The following is a 23674-nucleotide window of genomic DNA, read 5'->3' as shown; positions in this document are numbered from 1 at the left end:
CCCCCCCCACCACCCCCCCAATTCCAGCCCAGGTAGGCGGCATGCCGGAACCCCACGAGCCTTCGCCGACCACGCAGACACCAGCATTAACACCGGATAATGCAACACCGCCGCTGCGACGATCAGAAAGGCTTACGAGGCCTCCGGACAGACTGACATACCAGAACTGGTAGTACACTTCACCCCGCTGGACTCAAATCTAAACAAGGGGTGAATGTGGTAAACCACTTTTATCGTTCACTATCGTTACACTATAGTTATCACTGTTATATCGTTACTCTATGGTTATCACTGTTCTCACTGTTGTATCACTATACGAGGTCGCCTCTTGTCACGCTGCTATACCTGGGCTGACCACTGCTGACTCCGCCCATGACTCCACCTACCTGCCCAGGTATAAAGGTAGTCGACTGGCTGCCATTCCTCCTTGTTGTATCCGATCACCCACGAGGGTGGGCTCTGTTATTTAGCCAATAAAAACCTATAGTTACTTTCTTAACTCGTCGCTTTTCATTGGATGAATTGATAGGTATATCAAAGGCTAGACAGGAATCGGTGCAAGATCTACCGATCCCCACCACCATAACGGGTGTGAGATCCTTTCTGGGACTGACCGGGTACTGCAGAGACTTCATTGAGGACTATGCAGCCACAGCAGCCCCGCTGCTCCGACTCCTACACAAGGGATTGGAGTGGTCCTGGGATGAGGGTTGCCAGGCAGCATTTGAAAAACTCAAGGGGGACTTGCAGACCGCGCCAGCCCTGGGGGCCATAGATGGAGGAGAAGAGTTTTTCCTGGAGGTAGCGGCTAGCGGGGATAGCCTGAGCGCTGTACTGCTTCAAGAGCGACACGGCAAGCTAAGACCGGTAGTGTACTCCTCCAGGGTACTCATAGATGTGGAAAGGAGTTTCTCCAATTGCGAGCGGCATTTTTGGCCACGCATTGGGCTGTGAAAAGGTCGTTGATCTTCACAGGCACCTCTCCCATCACTCTCCTCACCCATCACACACCCACCCGGATGCTTCTGGATGGAAGGATTAAGGATGGGACAGTAAGCAGCGCCCGCATTGCGCGCTGGACCCTCCTCCTTTCACAGATGGATCTGAAGGTGAAGGGTCTCTGCGAGCCAAAGCTCACGGCCAACATGGTATATCCCGGAACAGCCCATCGGTGTTCTGTAGAAGGGGTATGGGAAGTGAACGTAGGTTTACGGGATGGGATACATCCCACGGGCCGCGAGATCTACGTAGGCGGTTCCAGCACAGTATCTGCTGGCGAACGACTCACAGGGTGTGGAGTTTATGACCCCGTAGCAGACATTGCCCTGGCGATTAAGCTCCCCAGCACCATGAGCGCCCAGCAGGCTGAACTGTCCGCGGTAGTGTACGTCGTTACACACCCCGAGATCTTCCCCACCCCATACACAATTTGCTCGGACAGCATGTTCACATACAACTCGTGTACGGAATACCTGGCCATCTGGTCTCGCCGCGGATATACCTCTGCGGACGGGCGACCTTTGACTGTGAATCCCCTACTAGAAAAGATCCTGGCCGCAGTGGGGGAGGAAGGGGAAGTTTTTATCCACAAGGTGAAGGCCCATTCCTCCACGGAACCCCGCAACCAGGGTAACCAGCAAGCAGATGCGCTAGCCAGGGAAGGTGCCCGCACCGGCACTTTCTGGGATCCCTATGGGTCCAAACCCATGGCAGTAATCTGAGGCAGGGATGGGAATCAGGGGACCACAGGGGTGACACTGCCCCCAGACCTCAAGACCGTCTAAACCCTAGATCCCGCCCTAAAAGCAGTCCTCAATGCCATCACTGAGGGCAAGGAAGTAGAAGGTCCGACGGTACAGCGGCCCTTTCCATCAAGGAAGGCATGCTGTTCTGAGAGGAACAGTAGGTTGTGCTGCAGCAGCACCGGAGGGAATTCCTTCAACTGGCCCATGAGGGTCCAAGAGCGGGACACCCCGGGCCTGAGATCACCTGGCAACAGGTAGAACAGGCGGGATGGTGGCCGGGACTTTGGGACGATGTCCGCGAGTTCTGTGCTAATTGTCTTGTGTGCGCTGCAAACAACCCAGACCCCCAGAAAAGGAAGGTGCCCATGGGACACATCAGGAGAGTAGAGGGACCATGGCAGTCGATACAGGTCGACTACATCGGGCCCCTGCCCACCGCCCAGGGAGGCTATAAGTATTGCCTTGTCCTGGTGGATGTGTTCACCAAATGGGTAGAAGCCTTCCCATGCAAAACAGCCACGGCACTTAGTACTGCCAGGATCTTGGTCCGGGAAGTGTTCTCACGGTGGGGACTACCACGATTTGTGGAGTCTGACCAAGGGAGTCATTTCACCGGCCAAGTGATGCAGAACACCCTCATGCTCTTAGGTATCGAAGGGAAGTGGCACGTGGCCCACAATCTTCAGTCATCCGGGATTGTGGAGCGCATGAACCGCACCCTCAAAGAAAAACTGAGGAAATAGATGATGGACTCGCCCCAGAAATGGGCGGAGGTCCTGCCTCTAGTCCTCCATGGGGATCCGGGCTAGCCAGTCAAAAAGTACGGGGTACTCCCCGCACGAATTAATGACTGGGAGAGCCATGCGAACCCCCACCCATGTACTAGCCCAGGTGCTCACTGAAGGTCAGCTCCGAGAGGTAAATCGGGACAAGTTTGCCCGGACCCTTTTTGAGCGCCTGAAACAGGTTTATGGGCAAGCGGCTGGGAACATGGGAAAGCAGCATCAGGGCAACTGACTGCTGCTCGAACCCCGTAAGGCACAGGAGTGGGAAATTGGAGATCAGGTCATGGTGAGAAACTATGCCCAAGTAGGGAGTTTAGAGCCACTGTACATGGGGCCCTACAGTATTGTAGATAAGGCCAGCCCCATGGTTTACGCAGTGAAGTTGCCCCGGCGCACTAAATGGTTTCACATAAATCAGTGCATCTATTTAAGCCGGGTGCAAAAGAAACAACAACTGAAGCCAGGTCTGAGGGTAAAAATCCTCAGCCTGAGGCGGGCAAAGAGTCGCAGACCACACAGGCTGGAACCGCAGCCTGCTTGAGGGGAGGAGCTATCCCGCCCACCTGGGAGGTTTCCCCGTTGGCCTGGGACTCGGACGGGGAAGAGCCCGAACAGCTAGACCCCGCCCTTGACACGATTCTGGAGGAGGTGGAGTCGGAGGACGAAGGTCCCGCCCTCGACTCAAGCTTAGGGGAGGTAGAACTTGGGGGCGGAGATCCTCCACCTGTAGGGACAGGTAGGGAGGAGTCGTCCGCCACAGACCCAAATCCCGAAGGGGCGGAGCCTGAGGGAAGGGAGCCGAAGCCGACAGTCGTGGAGAGGCCACGGGTTGTGAGGGCTAAAGTCCCGACCAAAGGTCCACTCGCAAAGGGAGCCTCGCCCGAAGTATCCCCTCACAGGTCGTCTCACCCGAGCACAGTTAGAGGGGAGCCCGAACAGATAGACCCCGCCCTGGACACGATTCTGGAGGAGGTGGAGTCGGAGGACGGAGGTCCCGCCCTCGACTCAAGCTTAGGGGAGGTAGAACTTGGGGGCGGAGATCCTCCACCTGTAGGGACAGGTAGGGAGGAGTTGTCTGCCACAGACCCAAATCCCGAAGGGGCGGAGCCTGAGGGAAGGGAGCCGAAGCTGACAGTCGCGGAGAGGCCACGGGCTGTGAGGGCTAAAGTCCCAACCACAGGTCCACTCGCTAAGGGAGCCTCGCCCAAGGCATCCCCTTGCAGGTCGTCTCGAACGCCTCAGCCAGTAAAGCCCTGGCCCGATTCCCCCTACTTCAGCAGACACCGACTTGGGAAATCCCTAGAAAGACGCAGTCCCCAATTGGCAGCAAAAGGCTGCAGGGGACTCAAGCTACAGGTCAGTGCGGCCCCGCCATAGGGAGTGGTGAGCTGCAGTCCAAATAGGGATTAGGTAGGCCGCCCGGGGACAGGCGGCGCTGTACATAAGTTTAGTTAAGTTTAAGTTTAGTTAAGTTTAAGATTGGTTAAGTTTAAGGTGTGTAAATTTTTAAGGTGATGGGTGTTATACGGAGTAGTTTTAGAATCTGCCCAGCATGTGTGTTTGTTTTAGATCGAGGTCGATAGACCCAATCATGCCTTCACCTAGGCCAGAATCTCTCGGGAGCCTGGCTGTATCGTTTAATCTGTTGCAGGAACCCAAGGCACTATGGAAAGGATTCTCATCGTGTTCGCGGTGATTGGGTGTAGCTTGGCCTATTGGGGCTACACCAAGGACTCCATAGTATATGGATGTTCCGGGGACACAGCCCCCATCGCGACCGATGGAACCGGCAAACGGGACGTTGAAGAAACGGCTACCTATTTCCACGAGGGGAGGTGGCCAGGATGGCTTGGGTCGAACTCTATGGAATACTCCAGCCAGTCCGGATTCGCATACGGAGAGACTTCTCTAATGTGTCCCAGGGTGAGGATCATCGCACCCAGAGTCAGCGTCACCATCGGAAGGAAGATTTGTTCAATCACACAAACCTAAAAACTGTACTACCGAAATTCCACCAGAATGTCTCCTGCCCCACAAGAGGGGAGAACACACTGGATCAAGTCTACACGAGCATTGTAGACGCTTACAAGGCCATTCCCTGCCCCCACCTTGGGAAGTCTGACCACCTCTCCCTGTTTCTAGCCCCGGCATACAAACCGCTCATCAAAAAAGAGAGAACATCAATGAGAGCAGTGAAAGTATGGCCAGAGGGGGCAGTATCGGAGCTTCAGGATTGCTTCGAACGCACTGATTGGGGCATGTTTGCCCACAATGACATCGAGGAATACGCATCCACAGTGCTATTCTACATCAACAGCTGCGTCGAGGTCGTCACGACCCACAAAAATATCAGGTCATACCCCAACCAGAAACCCTGGATGAACGGAGAGGTCCGCTCACTGTTGAAAGCACGCGACGCAGCATTTAAATCTGGCGACGCGGCGGCTTACAGAGCAGCTAGGACCAACCTAAAAAAGGGTATCAGGACTGCCAAATGGAAACAGACACTGCGGATAGAGGATCACTTCCGCAGCAACTCGGACCCCTGGCGCATGTGGCAAGGCATCCAGGCCATCACTGACTACAAGGGCAAAAACACCAGTCCCCCGGTCAGCGACGCCTCACTTCCAGAGGAGCTTAACAACCTCTACGCTCGCTTCGACAGGGACAACAAGGAGTCGGCTACCAAAGCCTTGCCACCCCTGGAAGACCAGGTGCTCACTCTGTCGACCTCCGACGTAAGGGGCGCTTTACGCAGAGTGAACACACGAAAGGCTACTGGACCGGATAGCATCCCTGGACGGGTACTCAAGGAATGTGCTGATCAGCTGGCTGATGTCTTCACCGCCATCTTCAACCTGTCATTGGCCCAGGCAGTAGTCCCTACATGCTTCAAGACCGCCACCATCATTCCTGTGCCTAAACAAGCGGCTGTGACGTGTCTGAACGACTATCGACCTGTCGCACTCACACCCATCATAATGAAGTGTTTCGAGAGACTGGTCTTAGCCCACATCAAAGCCAGTGTTCCTGCCTCCCTTGACCAACACCAGTTTGCCTATCGGGCAAACAGATCAACGGAGGATGCAATCACTACTGCTCTACACTCGGCACTGAATCACCTAGATGGTAAGGAGACCTACATCAGAATGTTGTTTATAGACTACAGCTCAGCATTCAACACTATCGTCCCCAACAAGCTGGCCACCAAACTCCAAACTCTTGGCCTGAACACTTCCCTCTGCAACTGGACCCTGGACTTCCTAACAAACAGACCCCAGTCTGTCAAATTAGGCAACCACACCTCCCCCCCCGACCCTAAACACGGGGGCCCCACAAGGATGTGTGCTGAGCCCCCTCCTCTACTCCCTCTTCACCCACGACTGTGTGGCTGTTAATGGTTCCAACACCATCATCAAGTTTGCAGATGACACCACGGTAGTAGGCCAGATCACCAACAACGATGAGTCAGCCTACAGGGAGGAGGTCCAGCATCTCGTGAAGTGGTGCGCCGACAACAACCTGGCCCTTAACACCAAGAAAACAAAGGAAATAATCGTGGACTTCAGGAAGTCCAAAGGCGGAAGTCACCCCCCCATCCACATCAATGGGGCGGAGGTGGAAAGGGTGGCCAGCTTTAAGTTCCTCGGAGTCCACATCACGGAAGACCTCTCCTGGTCCCTCAACACCTCCTCTCTGGTGAAGAAGGCCCAGCAGTGCCTATATTTCTTGAGGAGGCTGAAGGGATGTAATCTGTCACCCCCGATCCTCTCTAACTTCTACTGCTGCACTATAGAGAGCATCCTGACAAACTGTATCACGGTATGGTACGGCAGCTGTAGCTCCCATGACCGGAAAGCCCTGCAGCGGGTAGTCAAAACTGCCCAACGCATTACCGGCACCCGGCTACCGACCATGGAACATATATATCAGAAACGCTGCCTACGGAGGGCACGGTCCATCACCAAAGACCCTACCCACCCCAGCCACAGTCTGTTCGCCCTCCTACCATCTGGGAGACGCTACAGATGCATTCGCACCCGTACGACCAGATTTAGGAACAGCTTCTTTCCCAGGGCTGTCATCCTACTGAACTCCACAAATAAACACTAAAGCCTGCACATCTGCTGATGCACTTTATTATGGTCATATTTATGCTAATATATATGTACAAATGTATGTTGAAATGTTTAAGTGTCCTAATCCAAATTGTACACTCTCGGGAGCCGCAAGCCTACATTTCGTTGTACTGCACTTGTGCACTAACAATGACAATAAAAGTTGATTTGATTTGATTTGATTTGGCGTGCCATGGACATGTTCCTTTGGACAGATGGTGGTGGCTCAGGAAGCTGAGCAAGACCATGAAGAACTCCACGGTCGAGTGGGAGCGACTGGGTAACTATACCCATTGGACTATTATGGGGACCCATGGGGGATAGAGTGTCTGTTGGGACAAATGGTGGGAACCAGATGAGGGGTTTTACATCTGTATGTGGGGTTCAGAACGCGTCTGCCCCACAGGCGTCTCCATCTTTTTCCAAAGACAGTGGCAGGATGCTGGGAAAGGGATGAGGTGGGACGTCAGCACACGGGCGTGCGGAGTCCCGTACTCGCAGATCCCGGTGAATGCCACTGAACTCATCATCCGCCCCCGCAAGCCCCTGCCCATGATTCCGGTAGCCAAAGCCCGCAAGGAAGGGTGCCCCACCACTACCAAGGGACCCGGGAACGGATTGGTATTAGTGCCCACAGGTCAGGTGCTGTACCAAGGGGTGCACTACGCAGTGGCCTCAGTGATTTTAAACCTCACAGAGGTGCGATTGCCAGAATGGTGCCCCAAGGAAACAGAGCAATTGGACCAGGTCCTGTTAACAAACATGTTCAGACAATTTTATGAGTTCGACTTTGCCGATGTCGACAGAGCCAGATTATACACCACACCACATGAGGTCTTGGACAGGGCAGGGAGACAAAGAAGGGGTACAGTCAATGATATTTTTACAGCCTTCAACAGAGGGGCTTCCGTCACCAACACTCTGGATGATGTGGAGCTACAGACTCAGATCAATGATTTAAAAGGGCGGTTAAGAAAGATACTGACGGACGAGAATAAGGTAGTGGGTTCTGAGTTAAATGAGGGCCAGGCCATAACACTACACTTAAAAGAAATTATAGCTGAGCTGGAGAAACACGCTATAACAGTAAATGCTCTCATCAGAGAGGATTGGAATGCGTCAGATCAGGCTGCGCAGAATGAAGCATGCGTGGTTACTGGGCGAGGGCCGCAGTAATCTGGAGGATTTAAAACAGGGTTTGGTCCCCTCCTGGATTGGCAATAAGCACCTCGCAGCCCTCCACCCTTTTGAGACGTATTAAGTCCGTGCCAGCTCAGACTAGCTTCAGAGGCCTACCCAGTCCCAATGGACTGTGGGCGGTCTAATCACACCATTATGGGTATAGTGGTAAGAATGCCGGTTATGGGAAAGACTGCTAAACCCGCCCCGGTATACAGGGTGGAGAACATTGGAGTCATTCAAGGGGGTGCACACATTTGCTACACAGCGGTCCCACCGTACTTCATTCGACGGGAGCATGCACTGATGGGTACCGACCTCTCGGGGTGCCGGAGCCGGGGAGCACACATCATCCTGTGTCCCCAGCACTTGTATGCCTATTCGAAACCACAGTGCAGGTTCAGAACTGTTGGCGCGAAGCCTATAAATTGCACTGTTCACCTCACTGTCAAGGAAAATTTCACCGATCTGCAACGATTCGTTGCACATTTTGGCTACATCATTCCCCCTCTCCCTGAAAACCTCACCAAGATACTAAAAGCCGTTGCCGTTTCACAGAAACATTTTTACACGCTGGAGCAGAAGACATTAGAAATAGGGGCAGACATATTAGATATAGTGACCCCACAGTGGTGGGACCTGTTTACTAATATAGAAGTCCCTTCATGGATTAGGATAGCCTCCCACATCCTCGTAGTATGCCAGATTGTTATTGTGATTTATTTACTCTTTGTACATTGTCAGAGGGACAAGCGTGTCCAGAAGTATGAGAACAGGGGAGAATGGAGGGAGCCTTATGTGCGGGTAGACGAAGAAACACCCGTTTAGATTTTTGCTGCTATGTATAGAGTTAAAGTTTCCTTCCCTCCTCTATTTTTGATAGGATTCATGTGATTTTTTGTGTGTATTTTCTTTCTTTATTATTTTTATTGAAGTTTAATATGTGAGTTGTTGTTAATAAAAATAATATGTATGAACCAGGTGGTGTAGGGGTATTAGGCCCCCCTCCATGCCTGGTAATGTGTGTGTATCAGATTTTAATTCCAATGTATTGCCATCTATAGATGCTTAATGTACACTGTGGGTTTTCTCTGCAATGGGAAATGCATGTGTCGTGGGGTCATAGATAGGTAAATACAGGGGATGGTTTGATTATGGAGAGTCAGAAAATTTTGCTCACCCAGCATTATGATACTTCAAGCAAGTTATAGTATCATCAGGGAGGACTGTAGAATTTGCAAAATTGAACATTGTCCTATAAGGGTCTATTGGCAGAAAAGGCCTTAACTTTTAAAGACTGTTTTAAAAGAAGCCCAGAAAAAGGGACACACAAAATGGCCGTCAGACCCCGTGACCAGCTTTTGGGACACTTTAAAATGGTTCCTGCAGTCCCCAGACAGCTTTTTGTGGATTCAGCCCACAGTAGGTTCTGGAAGGCAGTTTCAGTTTTCAGTGAAAACAAAACCAGACAGAGCCCCATACATATAGATTGGATGCAGATCCGATCGGATCGGCCTGTAGATAAAGGCCATCAAAATATTTACCCAGACAAAGGGAAACAGTTTCATATTCATAGGGGGAACATCAAGCACCATTTAAGACATCAGAAGGACATTAAAGACAATACAGGGTCGTTCCAGACCAGAAATGGCCATTACCAGCCATTCGAAGATACTTTAAAAACAAAGGCTACCCCGCTGTGCTACAAGCCCGCTAAAAGTTAAACAAAGACTAACCTTGATTTGGCAGGAGATAAGGGCCTCCACGGAAAAGTATAACTGGAGTCCCCGGGTAGCCATCGGTAGCTTTTTTTTCTTGTAGCTTGCAGCTTGTAGCTTGTAGCTGGTAGCTTTTGAGCTAGCTTGCCTTTTTGAGTGCCGTGTAGGGACGTCGATCCGGAGACCAGCCAAGAAGGTGATTCGAGTCTGCGTCCCACCCCGGGGTCACCATCGGGAGATCATCGACAAACCCCGGGCTGTTGACGAGATGAAGGACAGCAGCCCTTCAGAAGAAACCTATCTGAAAATGGTAAATCAGCTGGGCTCTGCGAAGAAACCTATTTGACCATGATCAAATAGGTGGTCTCCGTCCACGTCGCCGTCCAGGCCTGCCAGCATCCAGCCTGTCCATGACCTTCACCTCGAGGAAGAAGAGAGAGAGTCGCAGCCCACAGCATTGACCACGTGGAGACAGGACGCTTGGGAGGATCAAAACGCAGACCTTTCAAAATCTTATACTTTCTCATTGGATTGGTGAGCATGTTTCTGGCCCCTCATAATCTGATCTAGCTAAACTTAGGGGGTGGGCATTTTGGGTATAATTAATTATGAGTTGTTATCCCTCGATGTTCTGTGTGTTTCCCCATTTTGAGATGACTTTTGTAATGTATAACATGCCTGTATATATGTTGGTTAGTCCTGTATTATGATTTGTTTTTCCCTCCCATGTACCTTATTGGCTTACATTCAATTTTGTTCCTTTATGCAATAAAATTTCATTTTGTTTTCATTAAACTTGGTCTATAGAGTATTCTCTGCATTGTATTTCCTGCCTCAAAATCCAGTGTATAGAACCTAAGGGGCGAGTGGGTTGAACCACTCAAGGTTTTACTGTGCAAGAGAGAGAGGCCTCTAGAGAGAAAAACTCCTTACATCGGAGCAGTGTTCTTGCCGAGCCACTTAGTCAAGATATGTTTAGTAGCACGGGGAACCTCAAAGTTTGGGAGGGGTGGGGGGGGGGGAAGAAAGTGTAAAAAAATGGAAATTTGGATGATGTGAGGTAGGTGAGGTTTTTCGTTCCTACTTGTGCATATTTCAAAATGAAAAGCATACTCTTTTCTATTCATTTCAGCAATTGATACGGAAAATCCAACAGCTACAACTTGGATTTATCCCAGAAATTTGGGTCGGAGGCTTCCCGCTGGTGCAAGCCTTCGACCTGCACTTAACTTGCGCGCCGGTGGTTGAGCTGTGGGCTCCCGTGGAATTGCGATCCTGGGCCTCCTCCAACTGCCAGCGCGCAGTGCTTGCACATCCCAGGGGCGCAGTTAGTTTGATGCATCCCTTGGGATCAGGTGGGCCATGGAGAGCCAATGGTAGCAGGGAATGCTTCATTCATAAGTTTGACAGGAAGAGCTGTCAAACCTATAAATACTATAAGCCTCAAAACATCACTAAAACTTCAAATACATTTTTTTTAAATCACATTTGTAAAATAACTATAAATTACATGAAATAACTATTTTAAGCAATAATTCAAATTTTTGAAAAAATTAATTACATTTTCTAACAGAGCTAAAAATAAGCTTACCTTTCTTTAAAGTATTTAAAAATAATAAACCTGTGGAAAAAATGTTTTAATTTTAATTAATTCACCACTTACCTTGTTAAAAGCAGACCTTGCGCCTGCTTTTTACATGTCTAACTTCTGGAGACTTACCTTCCCGGAGAAACCTGGAAAAAAAAATGTAAGTTCAATGTGCACGTGCTGCCTCTCCCGCGCATGCATTCCACTTCTTAACCCCTTCTTTCAGGGGAATGGAAGTTCCGGTTTCCCGCGCATGTGCAGTGCATGCACGAAACCGGCACTTTCGTTGGGCCTACGTGTGAATACCCCGTGCATACTCACGTGTTGGGACCCGAATTCCTGGGCCAATATTAATTAATGTTAACATTAATTAACGGGGAGGATGTTCCCGATGATGGGTGAAACTAGAACTAGGGGGCATAGTCTTAGAATAAGGGGCTGCTCTTACAAAACTGAGATGAGGAGGAACTACTTCACTCAGGGTGGTAGGTCCATGGAATATGCTGCCCCAAAAAGCTGTAGAAGCTACATCATTACATAAATTTAAAACAGAAATAGACAGTTTCCTAGAAGTAAAGGGAATTAAGGGTTACGGGGAGCGGGCAGGAATTTGGACATGAGTCTAGGTTCGGATCGGTCATGGCCCTATGGGTAGCGGAGTGGGCCCAGGGGCCGTGTAGCCTGATCCTGCTCCTAGTTCGTGTGTCTAATTCTGTTAGATTCAGGAGATGGTTCTGTGATAGCAGATTGGCGGTTAGGATCAGATCAGCCATGATCTTATTGAATGGCGGAGCAGGCTCGAGGGGCCGATTGGCCTACTCCTGCTCCTATTTCTTATGTTCTTATGTTCTTATGTAACATTGAAATCATTGCAAGCAATTTACAGAGTGGGGAGGGGAAAACAATAAATAAATTAAGGAATGGATGATGAGCTCCTGAGGGAAAGTTAGCAAAAATGACCAAATGCTTGGTCAAAATGATAGATTTTGAGATGGGGTTTAAAGCTAGAGAGATTGGTAAAGAGGCCAAGAGGTTTAAGGAGGGACTGTCAGATAGGAGGGCTGAGGTAACTAGGATCAGCCACAAATAGCAGGAGGGCAAAACCTATGAAAAGCCTGAGTCAGAGAATCAAAGGGTGCTTGAGGTGATATAAGGCTAGAGGAGGTTGCAGAAATAGGGTGGGTCAACAGTATGGAGTGATTTGGAAACAAGAACAAGGATTTTGAGTTTAATACATTGGAGGACGGGGAGCCACTGTAGGTCAATGAGGAAATGAGTGATGGGCAAGCAGGACTTTGTGCTAGGTGGGATATAGGTGCCTTTGAAGAGGACTTTTGAGACACATCAAGAGACTTTCCGGGACACTTTGTCAGGGCTTCAACACTCTATCAACATTTTCCCTGGATATTCTCTCAGGACTTCACCTAAAAAGAGTGAGTGCCGTGCTACTCTACCTTATTGGACATCTTATAGGAGTCACCAGAAGAGGGGGATTGCTTAGTTATGGGCATCTTGCTCTGCATGAGAAATTGGAGGAGGAAATGAGGGCAGGCAGAGCAGCTCCAGCTGCTGGTGGTGAAAGGGATAGGAGGGACAGGTGGGCGAGGAGGGTTGTCAGCAGCAGACACTATCCACTCAGGGTATTCAGAGAGCAGTACTCCTACATTCACATACCCAGGACCAGTGCATGAGGAGGCTGTGCTTTACCAAGGAAGTCATCACAGAGATCTGTGGGTCTTGTGGAAGGAAGACTCAGACCTCGCAGCACAGCCAGGACTGCAAAGGTCACAGTAGCAATTAATGTTTTTGCTACTGGTATCTTCCAGGCTGCCACAGGTGATATCAGTTACATATCACAATTCTCTGTGCATTTCTGCATAAGGGAGGTCTCGGCAGCTCTATACGCTCTGGGGAATGACTATATATCATTCCTTATTGCCAGAGAAGACACTGGCAGAGAGCTCTAGGATTCAACAGGATTGGGGGTTCCCCAAGGTCCAGGGAGCCATTGACTGTACGCATGTGGCCATGCGAGGCCCTGGTTCAAACTCGGGCATGTTCAGGAACAGGAAGGGCTTCCATTTCTTCCATGTACAGCTTGTCTGCAACTCCTGACAGCGGATCATGCAGGTGAATGCTGTAAGGTTCGCAAAATTCTGCAGATCCCCTCAAACCAAGAAGATTACCCCAAAGAAGAGATTTTGGACTGTTTAAAAGAATGTCGGGCCAAAAAGGGGCTTAAAGTTAAAACCCCAGGATTTTGGATATTTTAAAAGGACATGTCCAGGCCTGTGGAAGGCTGCGACAAAGGGGTTGGGATGGGCCTCTGTAAAAACAAGCAGTTTGGGTATTGGCATAGGCCAAACTGTCTGGGAATGTTCTGGGCTGTCTCAGTCATTTCACATAAATGACAAAAGGCCTACGGAAGAGCAGTTCCCGCCAGAATTACAGAGCCATCAAGAGTATGCATAATGCAGTACATGCCACTGATCAACAAAAGGGACCCTGACCCCAGCAGGAGAAGACAATCGAACAACAGTTTAACCACTCAGAGAAACATCCAAAGCCACTTCACACACTTAAACCAATTTTGAAGCAATCCCGAAGCCAGTTAAATAAATGGGACCAATCAATGTTAACAAGCCCGCCCAAAATTTAACAATGAACCGAGACTGATTTGGCGGGCAGATAAGCAGGCCTCAATTAGTATAAACTAAAGACCTGTCTCCACAAGAAATCAGTTCGATGAGTTCGATGGGTTTGAACAGTTCGATAAGTACAGTTCAGCAGAAGGAGTTCAACAGAAACAGTTCAACCAGTTCAAGAAGAAAGGAGAGACCCATCGTTCAAGTTTAAAACACCATTGAAACTCGGCACTTTCAGAAGAAAGCATCTGGAAGCAGTTCTCTCTCTCGAAGAAGTAACACATCATCGGACACCTCACAGCACCAAGGGCCCCACGAAATCAACAACCAAATATTACCAGAAGCCAACCAGGTAATATTGGGCCACCGCGACCAACAAGAAACCAACTCGGAAGAAACCGAAGACTCGCAAATTTGTTTCCACTCTACAAACTATTCTGACTTACCCCTGGGTAAGATTTGAGGAAAAGACTCTAAACCCTATTTCTGACCAAAGGAAATTGGGTACTTACCCGATAGATCCAATACGCTACCGACCGCATCAGCGGACACGCGAAGACTGAAAAAGCAACGCAGATGAAGTCTTCTACTGCTTCCGGGGTATGGCAGGCCCCAACCGTCACACCTAGAGAACCCCGAAATCGCGAACCTCTACAAATGTCAAGAAAGACGTTTGGTGAGCATTTTCCCTGGTCCTCTGGAGTCCAACTTAGTTAGTGTAGTGGGATTGGGAGGGGTGAAGTATTCCGTCTATTGTTATTCTCCCTCGTATATTCTGAAGTGTTCCCCCTTTTAGAGTGATAAGATTGTTGCGTTGTGTATATTTTCCTTTCTCAAATAAAATCCAAGTTCTTTTCACCAACTCAGTTGTCTGTTGCAATTTCATTACAACCCCCAAATAAGTCCAGGTCTAGAACCAAGGAAGTGGGAGTGATTCGAACTGCTCATAAGTCAGAGGTGAAGCTGACCCACACAACACCCCTTACAATGCCTGCTATTCAGTGAGTTGCCACGATGCGTTTAGAATGAGACCGTCATCCATCCCACAGACCTTTGAGCCCAATGCAATGTGCATGGTTGGCTACTAGGTGACAAGCGATACCCTTTGATGCCATGGCTCATGACTTCCCTAAGATGCCGATGACACAAAGATAGGCGGTATTGTAAACAGTGTAGATGGAAGCATAAAATTATAAAGAGACATTAATAAATTAAAGTGGATGGGCAAAACCATGGCAAATGGATTTCAATATAGGTAAGTGTGAGGTCATCAACCTTGGACCTAAAAAGGATAGAACAGGATACTTTCTAAATGGTGAAAAGCTAAAAGCAGTGGAGGTCCAAAGAGACTTGGTGGTCCATGTGCACAGAGCATTAAAATGTCATGGACAGGTACAAAAAAATAAAAAAGGCTAATGGAACGCTGGCCTTTATATCTAGAGGACTGGAATACAAAGGGTTAGAAGTCATGCTACTGCTATATAAAGCCCTGGTTAGACCACACCTGGAGTACTGTGTTCAGTTCTGGGCACCACACCTTAGGAAGGATATATTGGCCTTGGAGGGAGTGCAGCGTAGATTCACTAGAATGATACCTGGCTCTGCAGTCCTGTAGTTCTGCAATCCTGCAGTCGGGGTTACAGTAGCATAGCATAGCATAGCACATAGCATATCCAGAGGTCTGGGCTAATGCTCCGGAGACATGAGTTCTGTAAGAATACATCATTTTGCTGTAAGTTGGCCAAACTTAAAAGTTGAGCACATTTTATGTACCAACATGTTTCACGAGGCCAAGAGGCTGGTTGCTGAGAGAACTTTTGCAAAAATAAGATGCTACAGTTAAAGGTGTGAAGGCTGCCAGCTGTCCTTCAACAGATAAGTGAACAGACCTTGAGAGTTCTGTAGGAACAACCTATTGAACTGTGGAATCACTGCAAAAATAGGAACATCTTCAGATTTTGGAATGTAACCGGCCTTGAGGCCCACTGATTGACATGTGATAAGAAGAAGAGAAAAACAGCTGCTGACCATTACTCACACAGTTTGGGACACGAATGCAGTGGGCGGACTGCCAGGTTTTGGGGTATAAAAGGTGCTGTTAAAAAACAGTCGGGGCTGCTGCTGCAGTAAGTCGGGCAACTTGGTCAGTTGCCAGTTAAAGAAGTAATGTCCACTCTTGGATGTTAGTACATATGTGCTTGCTTATGATCACTTGAGCTTAAATAAATGAGTAGATCCATGCGTGCTTACTTGTAATAAGTGAATGAACGAGTACGGGTTGTAGCTTTTACTATATGTAACTGTTTTGTGTGTGCTTACATAGAAACATAGAAACATAGAAAAATAGGAGCAGGATTAGGCCATTCGGCCCTTCGAGCCTGCTCTGCCATTCAATATGATCATGGCTGATCCTCTATCTCAATAACATATTCCCACTCTCTCCCCGTACCCCTTGATGCCTTTTGTTTCTAGAAATCTATCTGTCTCCTTCTTAAATATATTCAGTGACTTAGCCTCCACAGCCTTCTGTGGTAGAGAATTCCACAGGTTCACCACCCTCTGAGTGAAGAAATTTCTCTTCATCTCAGTCCTAAATGTCCTACCATGTATCCTGATAATTTGACCCCTCGTTCTAGACCCCCCAGCCAGGGGAAACATCCTCCCTGCATCCAGTCTGTCTAGTCCTGTCAGAATTTTATATGTTTCAATGAAATCCCCTCTCATTCTTCTAAACTCTAGTGAATAAAGGTCTAGTTGACCCAATCTCTCCTCATATGACAGTCCTGCCATCCCAGGAATCAGTCTGGTGAACCTTCGCTGCACTCCCTCTATGGCAAGAATATCCTTTCTTAGGTAAGGAGACCAGAACTGCACACAGTACTCCAGGTGTGGTCTCACCAAGGCCCTGTATAGCTGTAGTAATTGTAAGTATTTGTAACCTCTTGTTGATTTTTAAGTAAAAGAATAGTTTTCCCTGAAATCTTTGTCTTGAGTTGTTCATTCCACTGGGTCTGAACTCTATAAACTGTTAGATGGGGTAAAGGTAATTTGCACGTCCTACAGTTCAAATCCTACCATGGCAGCTGGGGAATTTAAATTAAATAAATCTGGAATAAAAAAGTAGTATGAGTAATGGTGTTGAAAAAACCCATCTGGTTCACTAATGTCCAGTAGGGAAGGAAATCTGCCACCCTTACCCGGTCTGGCCTATATGTGACTCCAGACCCACAGCAATGTGGTTGAATCTTAACTGCCCTCTGAAATGGTCACGCAAACCACCTTCTCGAGGCCCATATCCCATGAATGAATTAAATAAAAACATTGTGAATGGTGGTGGACAATTAAACAACTAACAGGAGGAGGAGACTCCACAAACATTCCCATCCACATCCTCAATGATGGCGGAGCCCAGCACATGAGTGCAAAATACAAGGCTGAAGTGTTTGCCACCATCTTCAGCCAGAAGTGCCGAGTGGGTGATCCATATCGGTCTACTCCTGAGGTCCCCACGATCACAGAAGCCAGTCTTCAGCTAATTCAATTCACTCCACTTGTTATCAAGAAATAGCTGAGCACACTGGATACAGCAAAGGCTATGGGCCCCGACAACATCCTGGCTATCGTGCTGAAGACTTGTGCTCCAGAACTAGCCACGCCTCTAGCCAAGCTGTTCCAGTACAGCTACAACACTGGCATTTACCTGACAAAGTGGAAAATTGCCAAGGTATGTCATGTCCACAAAAAGCAGGACAAATCCAATCTGGCCAGTTACCGCCCCATCAGCCTACTCTCAATTATCAGTAAAGTGATGGAAGGTGTCATCAACAGTGCTATCAAACGGTACAACTCACCAATGTTCAGTTTAGGTTCTGCCAAGACCACTCGGCTCCAGACCTGATTACAGCCTTGGTCCAAATATGGACGAAAGAGCTGAATTCTTGGGGTGAGGTGAGAGTGACTGCCATTGACATCAAGGCAGCATTTGACTGAGTATGGCATCAAGGAGCCCTAGTACAATTGAAGTCAATGGGAATCAGGGGGAAAACTCTCCGCTGGCCGAAGTCATACCTAGCACAAAAGAAGATGGCTGTGGTTGCTGGAGGTCAATCATCTCAGCCCCAGAACATCGCTGCAAGGGTTCCTCAGGGCAGTGCCTTAGGCCAACCATCTTTAGCTGCTTCATCAATGACCTTCCCTCCATCCAGAAGTGGGAATGTTTGCTGATGACTGCACAGTGTTCAGTCCATTCGCAACTCCTCAGAAAATGAAGCAGTCCATGCCCGCATGCAACAAGCCCTGGATGACATTCAGGCTTGGGCTGATAAGCAGCAAGTAACATTCGCGCCACAGAAGTGCCAGGCAATGACCATCTCCAAAAAGAGAGAGTCTAGTCACCTCCCCTTGACATTCAATGGGATTACCATTGTTGAATCCCCCACCATCAACATCCTGGGGCTCACTATTGACCAGAAACTTAACTAGACCAGCCACATAAATACTGTGGCTGGGTATTCTACAGCGAGTGACTCACCTCCTGACTCCCCAGAGTCTTTCCGCCATCTACAAGGCACAAGTAAGGAGTGTGATGGAATACTCTCCACTTGCCTGGATAAGTGCATCTCCAACAACACTCAAGACGCTCTACACCATCCAGGACAAAGCAGCCCGCTTGGTTGGCACCCCATCCACCACCTTAAACATTTTCTCTCTCCACCACAGTGGCTGCAGTGTGTACCATTTACAAGATGCACTGCAGCAACTTGCCAAGGCTTCTTCGGCAGCACCTGCCAACCCCCGGCCACTACCACCTAGAAGGACAAGGGAACACCATCACCTCCAAGTTCCCCTCCAAGTTACACACCATCCTGACTTGGAAATATAACACCGTTCCTTCATCGTCGCTGGGTCAAAATCTTGGAACTCCTTACATAACAGCAATGTGGGAGTACTTTCACCTCATGGACTGCAGCAGTTCAGGGAGGCGGTTCACCACCACCTTCTGAACGGCAATTAGGGATGGATAATAATTGCTGGGCTTGCCTGCAATGGCCACATCCCACAAATGTTGGGAGGTGCTGCTGAAGAAGCATTGTCGAGTTGCTGCAGTGCATCTTGTAAATGGTACATTCTGCAGCCACGGTGGTGGAGAGAAAACATGTTTAAGGTGGTGGATGGGTGCCAATCAAGTGGGCTGCTTTGTCCTGAGGCCATATGGGTAGAATTTAAAAACAAAAAGGGGGCAAGCACTTTGCTGGGAGTGTACTATAGGCCCCCAAACAGTCAGGGGGAGATAGAGGAACAGATATGTACGCAAATCTCAGAGAAGTGTAGAAATAATAGGGTAATAATAGTAGGGGCTTTCAACTTCCCCAATAATAACAGGGATAGCCAGAGTGTGAAAGGCTCAGAGGGTGCGGAATTCTTAAAGTGCATCCAGGAGAGCTTTTTGAGCCAGCATGTAGAAAGTCCTACAAGAGAGGGGGCAGTACTGGACCTAATTCTAGGGAATGTAGCCGGGCAAGTGGTAGAAATGTCAGTCGGAGAGCATTTTGATGACAGTGACCATAATTCGGTGAGATTTAAGGTAGTCATGGAAAAGGACAAAGATGGACTGGAAATGAAGGTTCTAAATTGGGGGGAAGGCCGATTTTCATATTGTAAAGTCCGCGCCTCAATAATACACGGACTTCGGAGAACAGTTTAACAGGTACTTTACTGAACAAGAGGCAGCTTGAAACTGAAACTACAGAAGCCTGCTAGGGCCTTTTATACAGGGGTGGTCACTGCCGGTACTGCAGTCTAAGACCAGTTATTCCCTTAAAGGTACATACACAACAATTCCTCCCCTTTTAGATAAACAGTACATAACATTCATTTAACAACTAAATAATAACTAATTACAATTACAATTTTCTCAGTAATATATACATCAACTGGAATAGTCATTTATAAGTTCAGTCTTTGAGGAGGCTTCCTGATCCGGACTGGATAGCGCCTTTCTCGAGTATCCTGTTCAGGCGGTGGAGTCAATTCTGGCTCATTGTCATTGGTTGGTTCGTCAGCTTCCAATACCCCTGCTTCTGAGGTAGACGCAATCTTTACTTCGGGCTCATTACCAGGTGCACCTGCTTGTGGTACAGGTTTAGCTTGTTCCTGTGACTCTAGAATCTGGTCAGCATGGCGTCTCACGGTGCTCTCTGCAACGTCCGCTGTATACATTAGTGGTCCCTGCTGTGTGCATATCGTGCCTGGCTGCCATTTTTCTGTTCGGTAGTCACGGGCCAAAACTGGTTGCCCTATCTTGAAGCTCCTGGTTGGCTTCTCATTTATGTGCTGGAACTGCTTATCCTCAACATCTCGTCTTATGTTTCGTTTGAGCAAATCCAAGCGACATCTTAGTCTCCGGTTGAAAAACAGTACGGCTGGAGTTTGGTTGGTTATTGCATGTGTCGCATTCCGGTAAGCAAACAGGAAGTTATCCATCTTGTGTTGTAGTGGTATGTCATCATTATACATTGCCTTTATGGCCTTTTTAAAGGTCTGAACAAACCTCTCAGCCAATCCATTTGTGGCTGGATGATATGGGGCAGATGTGTAATGTTTCACCCCATTATTCTTCAGGAACCTCCGGAAATCCTCAGACACAAACTGTGGGCCATTGTCGGAACATATCTGTTCTGGCAACCCATTCCTGGCGAAGATGGTCCTTAGGACTGCAATAGTTTTCTCCGTGGTGGTGCAGGACATTTTAATGACCTCTGGCCATTTTGAATGGGCGTCCACAGCGATTAGAAACATTGAGTCCATAAATGGACCAGCGAAATCAATGTGTACCCGTTGCCATGGAGATGAGGGCCACTCCCATGGATGTAGCGGGGCCTGTGGTGGAGCGTTTTGGACCTTCTGGCATCCTGTGCATCTCTTGGTCATATCCTCGATTTCTTTATCGATTCCCGGCCACCACACAAACGCCCTGGCTAGGCTTTTCATTTTTACCCCTCCCAGATGACCCTCGTGAAGATCATTGAGTATTCTATCTCTCAACTTGGGTGGAATTACCACTCGGGATCCACACATCAAGGTTCCCCGGCACACTGACAGCTGTTTCCTCCTTGGCAAGAATGCTGGCAACAGTGAGTCGCCATATGCTGGCCATCCCTTCACCGTCAAATCATAGACCCGAGAGAGTGTCGGGTCATTTCGGGATTCCTTCTCAATACTTGCGTTTATAACAGGCAAACAATTGACTATGGTCGCATGGAATATCTCCACAGGGTCCACTGCAGGTGCTTCTTCCGCCCTAGGCAACGGTAGGCGCGGCAGCCCATCAGCGTTTCCATGTTGTTTCGTACCTTTGTACTCTATTTCATACTGATGTTGTAGTGTATGTACCCGTCTACCTTTAAGAGAACTATTGTATGTAACCGTTCACCTTTAAGAGAACTATTTTAGGTGTGGCACTACTTTGTTTGGCTTCTGTATACGGTAATACCGGTGGTGACCACACCAGTATATAAGTGTTGTGCCAGGAGTTATTGGGCAGATTCGCCCTGACCTTCGAATAGTAAAGTCCTGTTTTAAGTTACTCTTGGAGTCTGTGTATTAATTAACTAAACAACCCACAGACTTTACAGATGTGCCCCTAGAAACAGTGAGCATCTTTGCAGCCGTTGCGCCGTCATCACCGGAACGCCCTTCTTTGGGTTAAAAATTGAGACCAGTGGTTGATGATCAGTCAGTAGGGTGAATTTCTGCCCATGCAGATGGTGATTGAACTTCTTCACCCCCCACACCAGGCTGAGGGCCTCCCTGTCAATCTGGGCATAGTTACGCTCGGCTGAGGTTAGCGAGCGCGATGCAAAGGCTATTGGCCTCTCTGAACCATCACGGAATCTGTGTGACAGCACCGCTCCAATGCCGTAAGGTGACGCATCACATGCCAAACGAATCGGTAGAGTTGGGTTGTAGTGGGCCAATACTTCTTTTGAAGTGATTTGGCATTTACATTCCTGAAAGGCACGCTTACACTCATCACTCCATTTCCATGTTACACCAGTTTGAAGGAGGGCGTTCAGTGGGTGCAGAATTGTAGATAAATTCGGCAAGAACTTATGGTAGTAGTTCACCAACCCGAGGAACGACCTCAGTTGCGACACATTTTCTGGTGCTGGAGCCTTGACTACAGCCTCAATCTTGTCCGGCGACTTAATGCAACCCTTCCTCATCAATCATGTGGCCACAATACGAGATTTGTCTCCTGAAGAACTCGCATTTGGGACGGTTGGCTCGTAGCCCATATTCCTGCAATCTCGTGAGCACCTGTTCCAGGTTGGCAAGGTGTTCATTGTCATTTTTGCCCGTAACCAGGGTGTTGTCCAAATAACACTGGGTCCCTGGGATCCCTTGCAGGACTTGTTCCAATGCCCTCTGCCACATAGCCGGGGCCGATGCTACCCCAAATACCAGTCGATTGTACTGGTAAAGGCATTTGTGAGTGTTTATCGTGAGGTATTTCCTAGATGCTTCTTCCACCTCCATTTGTAGATACGCTTGAGCCAGGTCAATCTTTGTAAAACGTTTCCCTCCAGATAGTGAGGTGAAAATATCTTCTATCCGCGGAAGCGGATACTATACTGTGTGCAGGACTAGGTTCACAGTCACCTTGAAGTCCCCACAGATGCGAACCTTCCTTGGCTCCCCAGGCATGCTGCTCAATGCTTTCTTCATTGCAGGAACGATGGGTGTGGCCCACTTGCTCCAGTCCACCTTAGACAGCACCCCCGAATGCTCCAGACTCTCCAGTTCAGCTTCCACAGCTGGGCGTATTGCGTATGGCAACGGTCTGGCCGTGAAAAATTTTGGGGTTGCGTTACCCTCAATCTTTATGGTTGCCTTTACTCCTTTTAGAGTCCCAAGTCCTTGTTGGAACACCTCTTCCGCGTCAGATAGAATTTGTGACAGACGTCCAGGTGCGACGTCATCATGTTTTTTGTCAGTCACAGTTAGTGCCAGAATGGAATGCCAATCCAATTGTAGTCTTCAGATCCATTCACGTCCCAATAATGGTGGTCCTCCATCTCGTAGTATATACATGTATAGTTTCTGTGTTTCCTTTCCGTTATATTCAACTGGCACCCTTATTTGTCCTCTGGGGTAGACCTTTTGCCCCGTGTATGTCTTCAATACAATGGACATGTCCTTTAAGGGTATGTGTGAGAATAGCCGCTCATAGTCTCGTCGATTCATGACAGTTAGGGCTGATCCTGTGTCCAATTCCATCTTCACTGGGGACCCTGCTATCATGAGGGTGACCCAAATGGTTCAGTGATCTTCTTTTGTGATCACGTTGTGTAACTTTAAATAACTTAGTCGCCTGCTCCCGGAGTCCTTATCACTCTCCTGATCTTCTGAACTACTATCTGTCAGTTTCTTTACTTTCCTTTACTGTTCCTTAGTAGTTCTTGTCGTGTTGGTCTTCTTTCCCGACCTGCAGACTCTTGCTATATGTCCCATTTTCCCGCATTGCCTGCATATTTTGTCTTTAAACCAGCAGTCCTTCTGCTCATGGGTTGTTCTGCCGCAGCGATAGCACTTTTCGGCTCCATACGCCATTTCGTTAGCGCTGTATTCTTGTGGTTTCTGTTGTATTTCCGCAGCTCCCCGTGCTGCTGCTTCGTAGGATACTGCCACGCTGAAAGCCTGTTCTAGCGTCAGGTCCTTTTTTGAAAGTAGTCGTTTCTGGGTTCCTTCACTCTGGAGCCCGCAGACAAAGTTATCCCGTAAGATGTCTGCCAGTCCTGCTCCGAAATGGCAGTGCTTCGATAACTTGCGTAGTTCCGTGAGATAGTCAGCATTGCTCTCATCTTTGTGCTGGTTTCTTTTATGGAGCTTGAATC

The sequence above is a fragment of the Somniosus microcephalus genome, chromosome 2 (genome assembly GCF_052327205.1).
Source record: "Somniosus microcephalus isolate GS21.2 chromosome 2, FLI_Smic_1.0, whole genome shotgun sequence".
Taxonomy (NCBI): domain Eukaryota; kingdom Metazoa; phylum Chordata; class Chondrichthyes; order Squaliformes; family Somniosidae; genus Somniosus; species Somniosus microcephalus.
This window is presented reverse-complemented; position numbering follows the sequence as displayed.